Source organism: Galeopterus variegatus, unplaced genomic scaffold, assembly GCF_000696425.1.
Source record: "Galeopterus variegatus unplaced genomic scaffold, G_variegatus-3.0.2 Scaffold425, whole genome shotgun sequence".
In the NCBI taxonomy this organism is placed as follows: domain Eukaryota; kingdom Metazoa; phylum Chordata; class Mammalia; order Dermoptera; family Cynocephalidae; genus Galeopterus; species Galeopterus variegatus.
This window is the reverse complement of record NW_007726536.1, coordinates 369,103-383,837: the sequence shown is the minus strand read 5'-3', so window position 1 is coordinate 383,837 and position 14,735 is coordinate 369,103.

The window sequence follows — 14,735 nt, the reverse complement described above, 5'->3', positions numbered from 1 at the left end:
TATAAGCACCATGAGGATAAGGAATTAACTTTATCATACTGACCAAGAGAGTCATCACTTCAGTAAATTCATGTTCACTACAGAAGCTAAAGATAGTTGTACACTTTTTAAAGATCAAATTTAAGTGACCAATTCCCAAGTGCACACATTTTTGGAATGCAACTTTCCCATATCCAGTCCTTCCTTACGGCTGTAAAATCCTTGGCACAGCAATACTCCTCAGCGAGTTCTTACTAGCATACAGCAATTTCTCACTGCAAAGCTTTAGAAGTAATTAAACTACTCAGCTGGATGGATATCACAGACTTTGGAAAATAAAATTGGGACATTTCCACTTCACTAGTTAAAAAAAAGCATTATCATTACAAGGAAGAACCAGACTATACCTCTCAAACTACTACTAGTTAGCATTTATTCAGTAATTATTATGTGCCAAGCAGCATACTGAGTATTGTATATCTAGGATATTTTATTTAAATATCCTGAAAATTTAGAAGACGGCTACTATTATCATCTCCATTTCATAGATGAGGCACAGAGAAGTTAAGTGCTTATTTAAACTCATGAATGTACTGTGTTAAACTGTGTACCCCCAAATTCATGTCTGCAGGGAGCCTCAGAATATGACCTTATTTGGAAATATGGTTTTGCAGATGTAACTAATTAAGGTGAGGCCATACTCAATTAGGGTGGGCCCTAAATCCAATGACTGGTGTCTTAATAAGAAGGTTATTGTGAAGACAATGACACACAGGGAAGACCACATGATGCTGGAAGTAGAGATTGGAGTGATGCCTCTACAAGCCAAGGAATGTCAGGATTGCTAGAGCCACCAGAAATTAAAGGAGAGGCATGGAACAGATTAACAGAGAGGCCTCAGAACCTCCAGAAGGACCTAATTGTGCTGACACCTTATTTCAGATTTCTGGCCTCCAGAGCTGTGAGAGGTTAAATTAGTTCCTGTAATAGAGACACATAAAGACATTCTGAGATTAATGCAGTAAAATGACTGAGAGCTTTTACAGATCTGAATTCTTCACTGTAGTTCTTCACTGTATTATTTTCCTAAAGCTGCTGTAATAAATTACCACAAACAGGGCAACTTGAAACAGCAGAAACTTATTCTCTCACAATTATTTTTTATGGTGTACGGGAATATATCTTATTCATATTTTTATCCCCAGGCTTTGCATAATGTGTGACACATAGCACAAATGACTGGTTATGAAAAAATGATTGAATACTCATTCCTTTATTATCAAAGTCTTTCTTCATTTCTTGTTCTCCCTTTCCTTACATGTAACAGGTAAATGCTTTGGTTAATATCAACAACAATGAAGAAAATAGTAAGTGTGATTGTGTTGTTACGTACATTTCTATAGTTTATAACTAATTTTAAGTTAATTCTTCATAAAGTTCATGTTCTAACTCTGAATAATCCTAATTTGGATTTTTATTTCATTCTTTAATATCATGCCTTGTTATAGACAATATTTAACACCACTACTTCATAACAATGCAATAAAATAATTGCATATGAAAATGGAACAAAGCACAAAATGAAAAAAATAAATATAAAGACAGGAGTGAGGTTTGAGCTAAAAAAAATGCAAAGAGTAGATTCCTTACCTTGTATGAGGTGAGCCAGAAATTGTATGCTAAGTGTCATAAAAGGAATGCTAGAATATGAAGACATGCTCAGAGTACCCCTCATATTAAAACATACCAGTTGCTCAGGAGGCCCCCAATAAGTTATTCCTGGCTGGAGACCAAGGAGGTTTCTTCCATGGATCTATATAAAAGAGGAAATTTCACGCTTTGGATCTTTAGCTAGGCTGTCTTATTGGGGAATAGGATTCTGTAATCACAAGAACACAGATTTCAGAGTCCTACAAAACTAGGTTTGAATCTTGGCTGTACCACTTAGCAGCTGTACGATCTTGGAGAAGTTCCTGAATTGTTTCCATTTTTGTTAGCTGAGGATAATAAGTTACCTCATTCTATTCCTTTGAGGATTAAAGGAGATAAGATGTGTATAATACTTGGCAGAGGCGTTACAGGTGCTACTTGTTAGTTCTCATCTCCTAATACATGATTATCTTTCATGATAGACCAATAAGAAATCCTTTATGAATTGCATGTTGCCCTTTCCTGCTCCAGATCAAAATTGATGTTCGTTTTTAGCAACTCTCAAGTTATTGAGTTGTAATTCTACATTTTCATATTTATATACACACTAATTTATGAGCACAGTTTCAGATGGACACTATTGGTTAAACCTAGAAATCTGTCTTGATTTCTATCTGTCCCACTGTGTGAGTGTCTCATGACAATGAGTGTGATTCCAGTGTTATAAGATAGACATGTGTCAACAATCATGGCCCCTAAACAAAAGCCAATTGTTTCATCTAGTGATAGTCTGAGAAATCAGAAATTCATTCTAACTTTGGATGAAAAACTGTTGGTTGTGAGACAGTTAATTCCTCGTATACTGTGAACCATAATTTTGATTCTTTGTAATCACATGTAAAATCTAGAAGCAGATTTTAAAATCTAGTTTATACGGAAGATAGGACTTCGCTGTATACCCTATTGCGCCAGATAGAAAATATGTGCTCAATAGATATATGTTGAAAGAAAGAGAATGAGAGAGAGAAAAAGAGAGAGACAGAGAGAAAACAAGTTCAGAGTTTTAAAAGACTTGTTGTTTATATAAAACCAGGCATTCACAGCTATATTTTCTCTCTCTCTATTTGTGATATCAGAATCCTTCAGCTCCGGATCTTTCTTCCTAACTTGGTGGTGAGACTCTCCCGGGGAATTTCTCTCACTTCCTGTCTCTTTTCTTACCAGGAATCAAGACAACCCACTCCACATTCCTTTTTCCAGATTGTTGTACCACCTTAGCCTCAGAGGGATACAGGTAAAAGCACACTAGAGTGGGGAGAGGAGGTCTAAGATCAAGTCCCACCTCCCCTAACAATTGGGCAACATCTGGCAAAATGCCTAATCTTGTCTCTCTGGGTTTCGGTCCTTTCATATCTGCAAAGAGGGAGCAGGACGAGATGACCTCTACAAGGTCATGTTGATGAATATTTTGGGGATATGTATTCTATTTATTTTAAGTCTTTTCCTGATGATGAAAATGGAAATATGGTCTCCACTACTCCTTAAAGACTTTTAATTGGATTTCATCTCCCTCACACAGTGGAAACCTTTTCCTTCTTTCCAGAGTTGAGTTTATAATCACAAACTGGAATTAATTTATTAGTTTTTAGCACATCTTCAATAAAAAAGGATTCTATGTGTTTTGTTTTATACTCACATCTGGAAAATATGCTAACAATATACAAAAAACCACTCTGTATATCTTTTAATTACTTAAATATATTGAACAAATTAGAAACATATTCTACTAGTGTATCTCAGGCTGATTTTTTTGGAAGGATCTGGTGCTAAAGTAATATATTACATTTTCAAAAGGGTGAGATTTTATCTGCGATGACTGGCAAAGGCCCCATGGCTAAATACGATGGAAGTCATCCATTGCCTACATATTTACATTCCCCATCCTCTTCTTCCCCACTAATAGAAACCCTGACAAGTGTAGCTAACATGCCAGGGATAGTCCTATTGGGAGAGTAGATCCCTATCCCAGTTCTGATCTGAATTACAGTAATACTATCCCTCTCCTCTGCAACTCTAGCACCCCTGCAGTGACTGACCTCTGGAGCATCAAGTGACTCACTTCCCACCAGGGTGACATAAAGAAGGTCTAGTGGATGGAAGTTTCTGTGAAATTTTGTTCTCTGGATTAAGAGATAAAATGACAGACTCAGTTGGTATCGTTCTTTTGTCTATTTGTGCTTCTCTCTTCATGCCTAAAGAGTAGACATAAAATGTCAATGTACTGTAACCATCTTGTGACTACGAGGCAATAAGGACAAGGGCAAAAGCTATATACCAAGGATGGTCTTCGCTGACATCAGTGAACTGCCTGGACAGCCTTGCACTGCCTACTTCTTGACTTCTTCTTGTGTGAGACAAATGAATCTCTATTGCTTTAGCCACTGTAGTTTTGTTTCATGCTATTAGTAGCTGAATGCACTCCTAAATGAAACAACCACCAACATTAGACCAGAAATACTTACCTAACCACGATAATAAGGCTGAAGATCTAGAAATGCTCTAAAGCTTTGCATGGTTATATTAAGACATTTAAAAGTCAAATCTCACAAATTCAGTTCTCAAAAGCATGACACAATTGCAGCTACAAGAAGAAAGCAAGAATGTACCGTTTTGGTAAAGTAAGATAGAAAGGACAAGTTTTGTTGGCCTGCTAAGTTCAAAAATGTTTAATTAGGCTCAAAGAACAATTCAGTTCTCAAAAGCATGACACAATTGCAGCTACAAGAAGAAAGCAAGAATGTACCGTTTTGGTAAAGTAAGGTAGAAAGGACAAGTTTTGTTGGCCTGCTAAGTTCAAAAATGTTTAATTAGGCTCAAAGAACATCTTTGACATTCAAGTTATTGCATAAAAGCAAAAGTTAGATTATTTTAATAATGTTTATAATACTAATAATGATAATGATATTTGCTAACTTTTATTTACTGTTCACTAAATGCTAAATACTTTGTTAAGCTCTTTACAACCACTGTCTCGATTAATCCTCACAAATCTATGAAGTAAATACTATCCCTATTTTGTAGGCAAAGGAAGTGAGGTTGAGATGGGTCAAGTGGCCTACTCAAACCTGGACAATCTCACTCTAGTCTGTGCTATTAAGCACTACACTAATTCGACAGAGCTTCTCCCTCTATTTTTTTTTCTAATTTTTCTAATTTTGAAAGTCTCAAACTTATTTTTAAAAACCAGCAACTATAATTCAAATAACTTTTTCCTGTAAACCATTTGAGAATATGTTTCCAGCACAATGCCCTGATCATCCCTGAATTCTTTAATGTGTGTAGTTGTTTGAATAGTGACACCCCAAAAGATCTGTACAAGTCCTAACCCCTAGTACTTGTGGTTATAACCTTATTTGGATATAGAATTCTGCAGATGTTATTAAGTTAAGAATCTTGAGAAGACATATCCTGGATTTCAGGTGAGGCTTAAATCCAATGGTTGATGTCATTATAAGAGAAAGGAGAGACACAAGGGGAAAGTCAAGTAGAAACCGTAGTGCTACCTCTATAAGTCAAGGAATGCTAGGAATTGCTGGAGCCACCAGAAGCTTGGAGAGAGGCATGGATGGATGCACTCTTCACTACTTTTGGCTCTGGCTTCCTGTACCACTCTGCCTTCCTGTATAAATATGCTGCTCACACAAAAATCAACTTAAAATGGGTTAAAGACCTAAATTTAAGACCCTAAACTATGAAACTACTTGAAGAAAACACAGAGGAAACATGACACAAAATGGGAATGGGCAGACCTGTCTCGAGGGAGACTACAAAGGCACAGGGCAACTAAAGCAAAAATACGTAAATGGGACTACATCAAACTAAAAAGCTTCTGCACAGCAAGGAATACTGTCAACAAAGTGAAGTGACAACCTACAGAGTGAGAGAAAGTGTTTGTAAATTACACATCAGACAAGTGGCTAATATCCAGAATATATAAGGAACTCAGCAAAAAAATATATAAATAAATAAATAACCCAATTAAATAATGTGCAAAGGACCTGAACAGACATTTCTCAAAAGAAGACATACAGATGGCCAACAGGCACATGAAAAATACTCAACATCACTACTCATCAAGGAAATGCAAATTAAAACCACAATGAGATATAATCTCACTCCAGTTAGAATAGCTCTTTTCCACAAGACAAAAAATAACAAATGCTGGCAAGGCAGCAGAGAAAAAGGAAATTCCTATGTTGCTGATGGGAGAGTAAATTGGTACAGCCACTGTGGAAAACAGTATGAAAGTTTCTCAGAGAACTAAAACCAGATCCACTTTACAACCCAGCTATACACTACTGGGTATATACCTAAAGGAAATTAAATCAAAGAGACACCTGCACTCCCATGTTCATCCCAGCATTATTCACAATAGCCAAAAGATGGAATCAACCTAAATGCCCATCAACAGATGAATGGATAAAAGAATTGTGGTATGTATGCACAATGGAATACTATTCAGCTATTCAAAAAAATGATTTTCTATCATTTGCAGCAACATGGATGGAACTGGAAACCATCATGTTAAGTGAAGTAAGTCAGGCACAATGAAACAAATACTGCATGACCTCACTCATATGTGTAATCTAAAAAAAAAAAACAGAAAGAAAAAAAAAGTGGTTCTTATAGAAGTATAGAGTAAAATAATTGTTACCAGAGGCCAAGGGGAAGGGCAGGGAGAGGAGGAAAAGTGGTGGACTAATTGATACAACAGAACTATGCTATCTACCCTAAGTGAATCACTGTGTACTATATGTATGTATGGAAACAACATACTGTACCCTTCAAATATATACAAGTAAATGTAAGAATATTTTGCATAAAAAATAAAATAAAATAAATCCATGTTTTTAATCTTTTTTTTAACTTATTTTTTTGATAATTTTAATGATCTTGTGTTATAACACCAAGGTCAAGAGTTCAGAGTAAAATAAAGAGTTCAAGTAAAATTTCAGTCACTGTCCATACAAGAATGAAAAGATTTTTTGGGGAAATACTCCTTTGGGTAGGATGTACAGTATATTTTTTTTATAACATACCAACTCTACTTGTGAGACCTTGACTGATAAGCAATATAGTGTGAAGGGTTAAGAGTATGGTGTGTAAGAGATAACAGATTCTGGAGTCAGAATACGTAAGTTCAAGTCCTCATTCTGCTACTCACTTGCTGTGGGACTGCAGAAGCTATTTCTCTCCCTGTCTCTACTAGGATAATAATAATAATAGCAACTATTATTATCAAATGAGGCAATGCCATGCTAAGGTGTTACAATACAGACTAGTGCATAGTGAGCACATAATAAGCTATTGAGCTCCTGCTTTGTATGTAAGTTTACATGTATATTTGTACACACAGCCATCTTTCCAATTTAAGGATACTTAATGAGCAGCCGGATTTCCTAATGACTATCATAATTTTTTAGACTATTCTATTTATTTGTTTATTTATTCAAAAAATTTACAGAACACTGAGTGTGTGCCAGGCACTATGCTAGCCATTGAAGATAGAAGGATATTTCATACCAACAACAGGAAAAGAGGTAAAGAGGAAAGGGGAGAGTCAGAGAATGAGAGAAACATACAAACAAGAGGAAAGAAGTAAGGTTATAAAAGATGTGGAATAAACATCTCTAAACAAAGCTGCTCAGAGGATAAAGAATTTTAAAGCTCAAATGATTCAATGAATTCTATATAAAACATTAGAAGGTATAAATTATATGAAGATAGGAAAGACTTAGGTATGTTTATAAGCAGGAGGGAAGTAACTGGCTGAGGAAAAATATAGATTCTCAAAGAGAAGAATAATTAAAGTAGGCATTTGCTACAGGAGTTCAGGTTAAAACATCAACAAGGGACACAGTTTTATTTTTTTAATACTGGAGAGGTATTGAGATGAGAATGAAGGAAATGCACAGAGCATGCCCAGGGTCCTAGGCTAGAGCTGAGTGCAGCCCCCTCTGCCCAGAAGCAGGCAAGAAACAAAGAGTACTCCCAGGCCATAGGCAGGAGTTGAAGGTCACCCCATCTGCCCAGAAGCAGGCAAGAATACAGCACACCTGGAGTTGAAGGCAGGAGCTGAGGGCAGCATACATACCCCACCTGGAAGCAAGCAAGGAGCATGCCCAAAACACCACTTCCATGTAGGTGGACTACCACAGCCATTGCCACATCCACAGCTGCTGCAAAAGTTGCTGAATGCCACAGCAGTAGCCACAGCACCATGCGGGCAACCTGCCAGACACTCACTCAACTGCAGTGACCCAAGAAGAGTCACCAGTGGAGACTGGAAAAATAAAAGGACATCTCTCTCCTCTAAGTCCACTCCAGAGTAATAAAAGCAGCAACTGCTCTACCAGATGACCAGATATATGCACAGATGCTAGAAATACAAGAAAAAATGACATCACCAAAAGAATATAATAATTCTCAAACACCAGACCCTGTAGAGCAGGATACCATTGAAATGACTGAAAAGGAATTCTGAGCAACAATTTTAAGGAAACTCACTGAGATAGGAGAAGACTCAGACAACAAAATGAAAGGAGAAAGAATATCCAGAATATTAAGGAGGAAATTTGCAAAGAGATTAATACCTTAAAAAGAATGTAGTGGAACTCATAGAACTGAAAGATTCACTCAATGAAATAAAAAACACAACCAAGAGCTTAAAGAGTAGGCTAGAAGAAGCAGAAGAAAGAATTTCTGATCTTGAAGATAGTCTTTTAAAAATAATCCAGGTGGACAAAAAAAAAGAAAAAAAGAATTTTAAAAAATGAAGAAAATCTAAGAGAGCTAGCAGACAACCTTAAGCACACAAACATTCAAAATGTGGGTATTCCAGAAAGGGAGGAGAAAGGGAAAGGCATGGAAAACCTATTCAATGAAATAATAATGGAAAACTTCCCAGGTACAGGGAGAGATACAGACAATCATATCCAGTTGGCTCAAAGATCACCCAACAGATTCAACCCCAAAAGATCCTCTCCAAGACACATTATAGTCAAACTGGCAAAACTCAAAGACAGAGAGAATCTTAAAAGAAGCAAGATAAAAATGTTTTAACCTATAAGGGAGCCCCTATCAGACTAACAGCAGACTTCTCAACAGAAACTCTATAGGCCAGAACAGAATGTGATGATATATTCAAAACACTAAAAGAAAAAAAAAAAAACTGCCAGGCAAGAATACTATACCCAGCAAAGCTACCTTTCAGAAATGAGGGGAAAAGAGTGTATTTTCCAGATAGACAAAAACTGCAGGAGTTTACCACCTCACAACCAGTCCTCAAGAAATCCTCAAGGGAGTCTGGCATCAGGAATCTAAAAATTGATAATCACTCATCTTAATAGCTATTGCTCTTTTCAAACTCTGTTTTTTCATAATTCAGTCTTGAGAGGTAGTATGTTTCTAGGAATTTATTCATTTCTTCTAGATGATCTAATTTGTTGGCCAATAATTATTCATAGTATTCTCTATAACCCTCTTGATCATGATAAATTTGGTGGTAATGTCTCCTCTTTCATTTCTGATTTGAGTCTTCTCTCTTTTTTCTTAGTCTATCTAGGTAAAGGTTTGTCAATTTTGTGCATCTCATCAAAGTACCAGTTTTTGGTTTCATTGATTTTCACTATTATTTTTCTATTTTCTATTTATTTTACCTATGCTTTAATTTTTATTATTTACTTCCTTTGCTATGTCTGGGCTTAGTTTGCTCTTCATTTTCTAGTTTCTTAAGTTGCAAAGGCAATTGTTGATTTGAGATCTTTCTTCTTAATTAATGTACATATTTATATCAAATAAATTTCTCTTTTAGTAAAAATAAATTAATTAAATAAAATGAAAATGGTACAGAAAAAGAATTAAAGAAATGTAAAAGTTGGACTCAATTTGAAAGATCTCAACTAAAGGCTGAGTGAGTATACACTATGGAGTTAAGATTAAAGTTCATATAGAAGAAAGGAGTCAGAAATAGCTTTTTGGGGATCCTTAGTTTGGAGGAAAGAACTATGGCTTGAGAGTCAGAGGCTCTCAGTTCTAACCTGAGCTTGGCTGGGTGACTCTTGATTAGTCATTTTTGCTCTCTAAGAGAGCATTTTCCTCAATGTAAAATCCAGGCATTGAACTCTGTGTGTCCTAAATCCCCTGCAAACTACAGAATTCTACAACAGCTAATGATTGGAAGAGTGAGAGCAAACAGCAATGTCTTAGTTGAAGTTTATCTATATGACTTTACAAGAAATACATGAGGACCAAAAATAAATGTACTCATCAGCTAATTTGAAGTTTCTATATGAAATGCTTAGGGGTCTTTGGTGAGTTCATAAAAACTATTCCTCCAGCTGTTTTTGAATGAGGCAAACAATTGTTCCTAAACTCCACCTATCTTGACAGGATGCTGACCAGTGCTCACTGATAGTATGTGAGCTGGCAAACTGTTTCAGAAAATGCAGAGTATCATCTTAAGAAACTGGCTGACAAGCATGGGAGTCACATTCCACTCCTGGAAGGCATGCAACCTACATTGGAGCCATAGTGCCCACAATCACCTCTTTGCTTGCAAGTGAGGAAAATTGCACAGATTTATAAAGTATGTTAACCCCAATTGATATAATTAGTTAGTGATAGATTCCTGGTTTGAAAATAATTATAAGCAGATATAGTGCTTTGTATATATGAGGCAGCAGAAAATAAAGATCTGAAAAATAGTGACCTACAGGTTTATTTCTCATCCATGTAAAATAAATACAGGGGTAGGCTTACCAGAGAAGTACAGAAGCTTCATATTGTTAGGGACCCAGGCCTTTTCTATCTCCTTGCTCTAGTGAATGTGGCTTTCATCTTAGGACCCACTTCATAGCTGGAGCTCCAGCCATTACATTTGCTTTCCAGCAAGCTTAAAGAAAGAAAAAAGATGAGAGCACCATTGTCTTTTAAGGATGCTTGCCAGCAATAAAATATAATTTTCACCTGTATGTTGTGACCAAAACAACATAATCACTATATCTAACTCCAAAGTAGACTGGAAATTTTAATCTTTTAGCTGGGTAGTAATGTGACTGACTAAAATTGGTGTTCCTGTAATAAAGGAATAAGTACAGAATGAATACTGGAAGATAATTACCATCCTGTTAGACTTCCTGCTAGAATTCCCTTTTGCTAGATCCACTGTGGATTATCTGGGGTTTTGCTCCATCCCATCTTCATGCAGAAATGCAGCATGACAGAGCCTCCCTATCTGCAGTGTAGGAGGTTCCTGGGGCCAGGGAAGGAAGCATACATTACTTCCAATCACTTCTGTTGGCCAACTGGTAGTCACAGGGCCATATCTGATTTCAAGGAAGCAGGGAAATGCAATCTTATCATGTGCTTTGATGAAGAAGAACCAGAATATTTTTGAACAGGTCTAATGACTACCAGAGATGCTTTCCTTAGAGAGCCAGTTACACTAAGATTGGGGATCAAGATTTTAAAGGAGCATATAAATGACTACCAAGAAAATATCAACCACAGAAAGGCACGGAGAACTCTGCTAAAAGCAAACTTTAGTGCTTTTCAGTATCACATTCTAATTATTCATTTAAAATGCCGATTTCTTGATGCAAGCACAAGTGAGTCTGACCCAAGGTTTAGAATGTGGCCCAGATTCTCTCCATTTAACAAATGTCTCAGAAGATCCTCAAGCACATGACCACACAGAGTAAAACTGTGTAACAGGTATTAGAATAGCCAAAATAAACTAAATCAATTAAAAAATGCAGAGACTAAATCAAATACTGTTTCAAGGTATTTTTAATATGAAGATTGAGTTGCTTTCAGAATTGGGAGATGAAAAATTAATTTTTTCAATTATCCAAACCTATCATAAATTCAGACAGCGCAATAATTCTGGTGTACTCCAGATTTGAGAGGATTGTTAAAAACAGTTACCTTTTCTTGCTGACCAAACTAACTGTAAAAAGTAGAAAGTGATTATAAACACTAGCTTTGCTGTCAGCAGACCCACATTTGAATCACAGATCTACTAGTTATTTCTTGTATGAACTTGGGCAAATTTATCCCTTGTCAGAGGCTCCATTTCCTCAAAACAGATAATATTGCCTTCATTAGTTTCGTTATGAGAATTAAATGAAATGATACCTGTGAAATATTTAGTACAAGCATTTGGTTAGTACAACTGAACAAGAGAAAGAATTAATTAGAAACTGAAAAACTTCTTTCAATGCTTATTGTCAACCTATTGGATAATTTAAAGATTCTCTGAGCATTAATATAAGATAAACTCATGTTATTTAATCCAATATTGGCAGTTTAAATAAATTTCTGTGCTGCACTCAAAGGCTTCATATTAATTTAGAATTTCAGGACAAAGAGAAAGGAGATACTCAACATAGAATATCACTAGACTGCAAAAATTCATTTATTAGGTAAACATTTTCTCTATGTAATTATTCTCCTGATCTACACGATTGCAAAATGCATGCTAAACACAAATGTACACCATTTTGTAAGCAAATCTATGTTATGAGTGAAAGGGAATAAAAGCTCTGAGTACTTTTTCAAGGTGTAAAATAGAGTCAGGAGTCAGCGCACATAAGTAAAACAGTTTCTGTCTGGGCAAGTGATGAATTGAATCAAGAACCGTGTAAAGACTAAAACTACTGCTGTTGCACGTGTATCTGCAGAGCCTCTACCCTGTTCACTAGCATCAAATCTACATCAAATGGCAAGAGAAAACCATTGCGGCCTTGAAGAACAGCCATTTCTGCCTATGAAAGCGTAATGGCCTCCTCCCAACTGTGCTCAGCTGGTCATCCCCAACAATGGTTGATAACAAAAACCCAGAAACCTCACCAGCTGCTGTCCACTAAGCTAAAATGGGCTGTCCATGTACCCTGTTCACTAGCATCAAATCTACATCAAATGGCAAGAGAAAACCATTGCGGCCTTGAAGAACAGCCATTTCTGCCTATCAAAGCGTAATGGCCTCCTCCCAACTGTGCTCAGCTGGTCATCCCCAACAATGGTCGATAACAAAAACCCAGAAACCTCACCAGCTGCTGTCCACTAAGCTAAAATGGGCTGTCCATGAGGCAGACAGATGAAATTCTATAAAAAGTCACTGAAGGAGAAACAAACAGTGCCACTCAGATTGTTGACTGTGGGAAAACAATCACAGCTGACAAAGGAGCCGACCGTAGGTGTGTGCAGTGTTTTGACAGTAATTAGAGATGAAGAGCTCACTTTCAGGAGAAGGATGTGCAACCAGTGAGGCAAGGGAGAAAGCAGAGGTGGATTTACAGAGAAGCAACTGAAGCTTGCACTGACGTCTTTCAAGGAAGCGAGCACTTGGGTTCATTCAGTCATTTGCTTTTCTAACATTTTCAAAAGCACAGTATTTGAATGTGGTTGGTTGAGATCACGGTCTCTTTCTACTCCGCCTTCACTTCCCTAACACTTCCTTTCTGGTGGCGGGTGTTAGGGTGGCCATGGGCATTTCTGGTATTCAACTACAGGCAAGTTGAGTTGGAGATACATTTAGTTTGGGTTTAGTGAGATGTATTTATTACTTCTGCCTATAATTAAGTTCTACCTAGCTCTGCTGATGCAGGAAAACCAGGAATATTCCTACTGCCTGTTTGGTAGACTCACTGAAAGACTAAACATGAAGGTGTTTCCATCATAAGCATGTTTCATGCATGGGGTTGGAAGAACGTACGTAGCAGAGGCAGAAGAGGCTAGTCTCTGAGAAACTCTTTTTGATTGTTAGACAGGTACATTTTTAAGTAGAGGATTCACTTAAAAATTTCTAGTCAAAATCGAAGTTCTGTGATGTGGGGGCTATATTTTATAATGAAAAGTACAAAATTATAAAAGTACCATACATTTTTATGGGAATTGCAAGACATAGAATTTATCACAATTCTTGTGATTATAGAGCCCAAGCTTATAGTAATACAGCAGGTAAATATGTCTGTTCATAAAATCTCACTTTTAACTAAAAAAAATGCATCAACCATACTAGAAGAAAAAATCTAGTCTCTCTGTATTAAATACTATAAAACATACGATATGAAGAGAGAATCAATTTGTAATTATGACATGTAGAAAAGTTTTATCAATGTTTACAGGTAGTTAATGAATAAAAATATTTTTACCATATTTTGTGATTTCTTTTTTCTTCTGAATAAATATTCATTTTGTACCTAATTTTGTATTCTTTTATTTAAGGAGTGCTCCCTTAAAAAATTAGTTGACTATTACTGTCAGTGTTTTCAATCTTTTAAAATTTCCATTCCCCTTTTGGTCTATTAAGAGCCTGGTCTCCATATGAAAAAAACAAAAAAACAGTAATGCCAGTTTCCTTAGTAGTAATATTTACATATGTATAAAAATTACATATTATATATCAGATATATTTGAAATTTTTTCTGAGTACAAGATATATACTGAAAATTGCACAGATTATAAGGATATACCATATGAATTTTTACAGGTTTCATAAATGGAACACACCCATTTAACCAGCCCCCAGTAGAAAATTAATAGAATCTCAGATTCTCCCCTGGTGCTCCTTTAAGTCTCTCCACTTCCCACCAAAGGACAGCCACTATTGTGACTTCTAATGCCATAGATTAGTTTCAACTTTTTCCAAACTTTATATAAATGGAATCATAAAATATGTACCCGTTTGTGTCTGGCCTCTTACTCTTAACAGTGTGTTTGTGAGATTCATTCATATTGTTCTGTATAGTTGTAGTTTGTTTATCCTCATGGTTGTATAGTATTCCATTGTGTGACATATAATTTATTTATGAGTTCTACTGTTGATAGGCATTTGGGTATTCTCCAGTTAGGAACAACTACACATGATGTTGTTAGGAATACACTTGCACAAGTATGTAAACACATGTACAGATTTCAGTTGGGTATACATGTAGCACTGAACTATTGGTTTATAAATATCATTAAATTTTTTTTTTTTTTTTTTGTCTTTTTCCGTGTCCGGCAACGGATCGCAACCCTCAGTGTCGTCCCCGTACCGGACC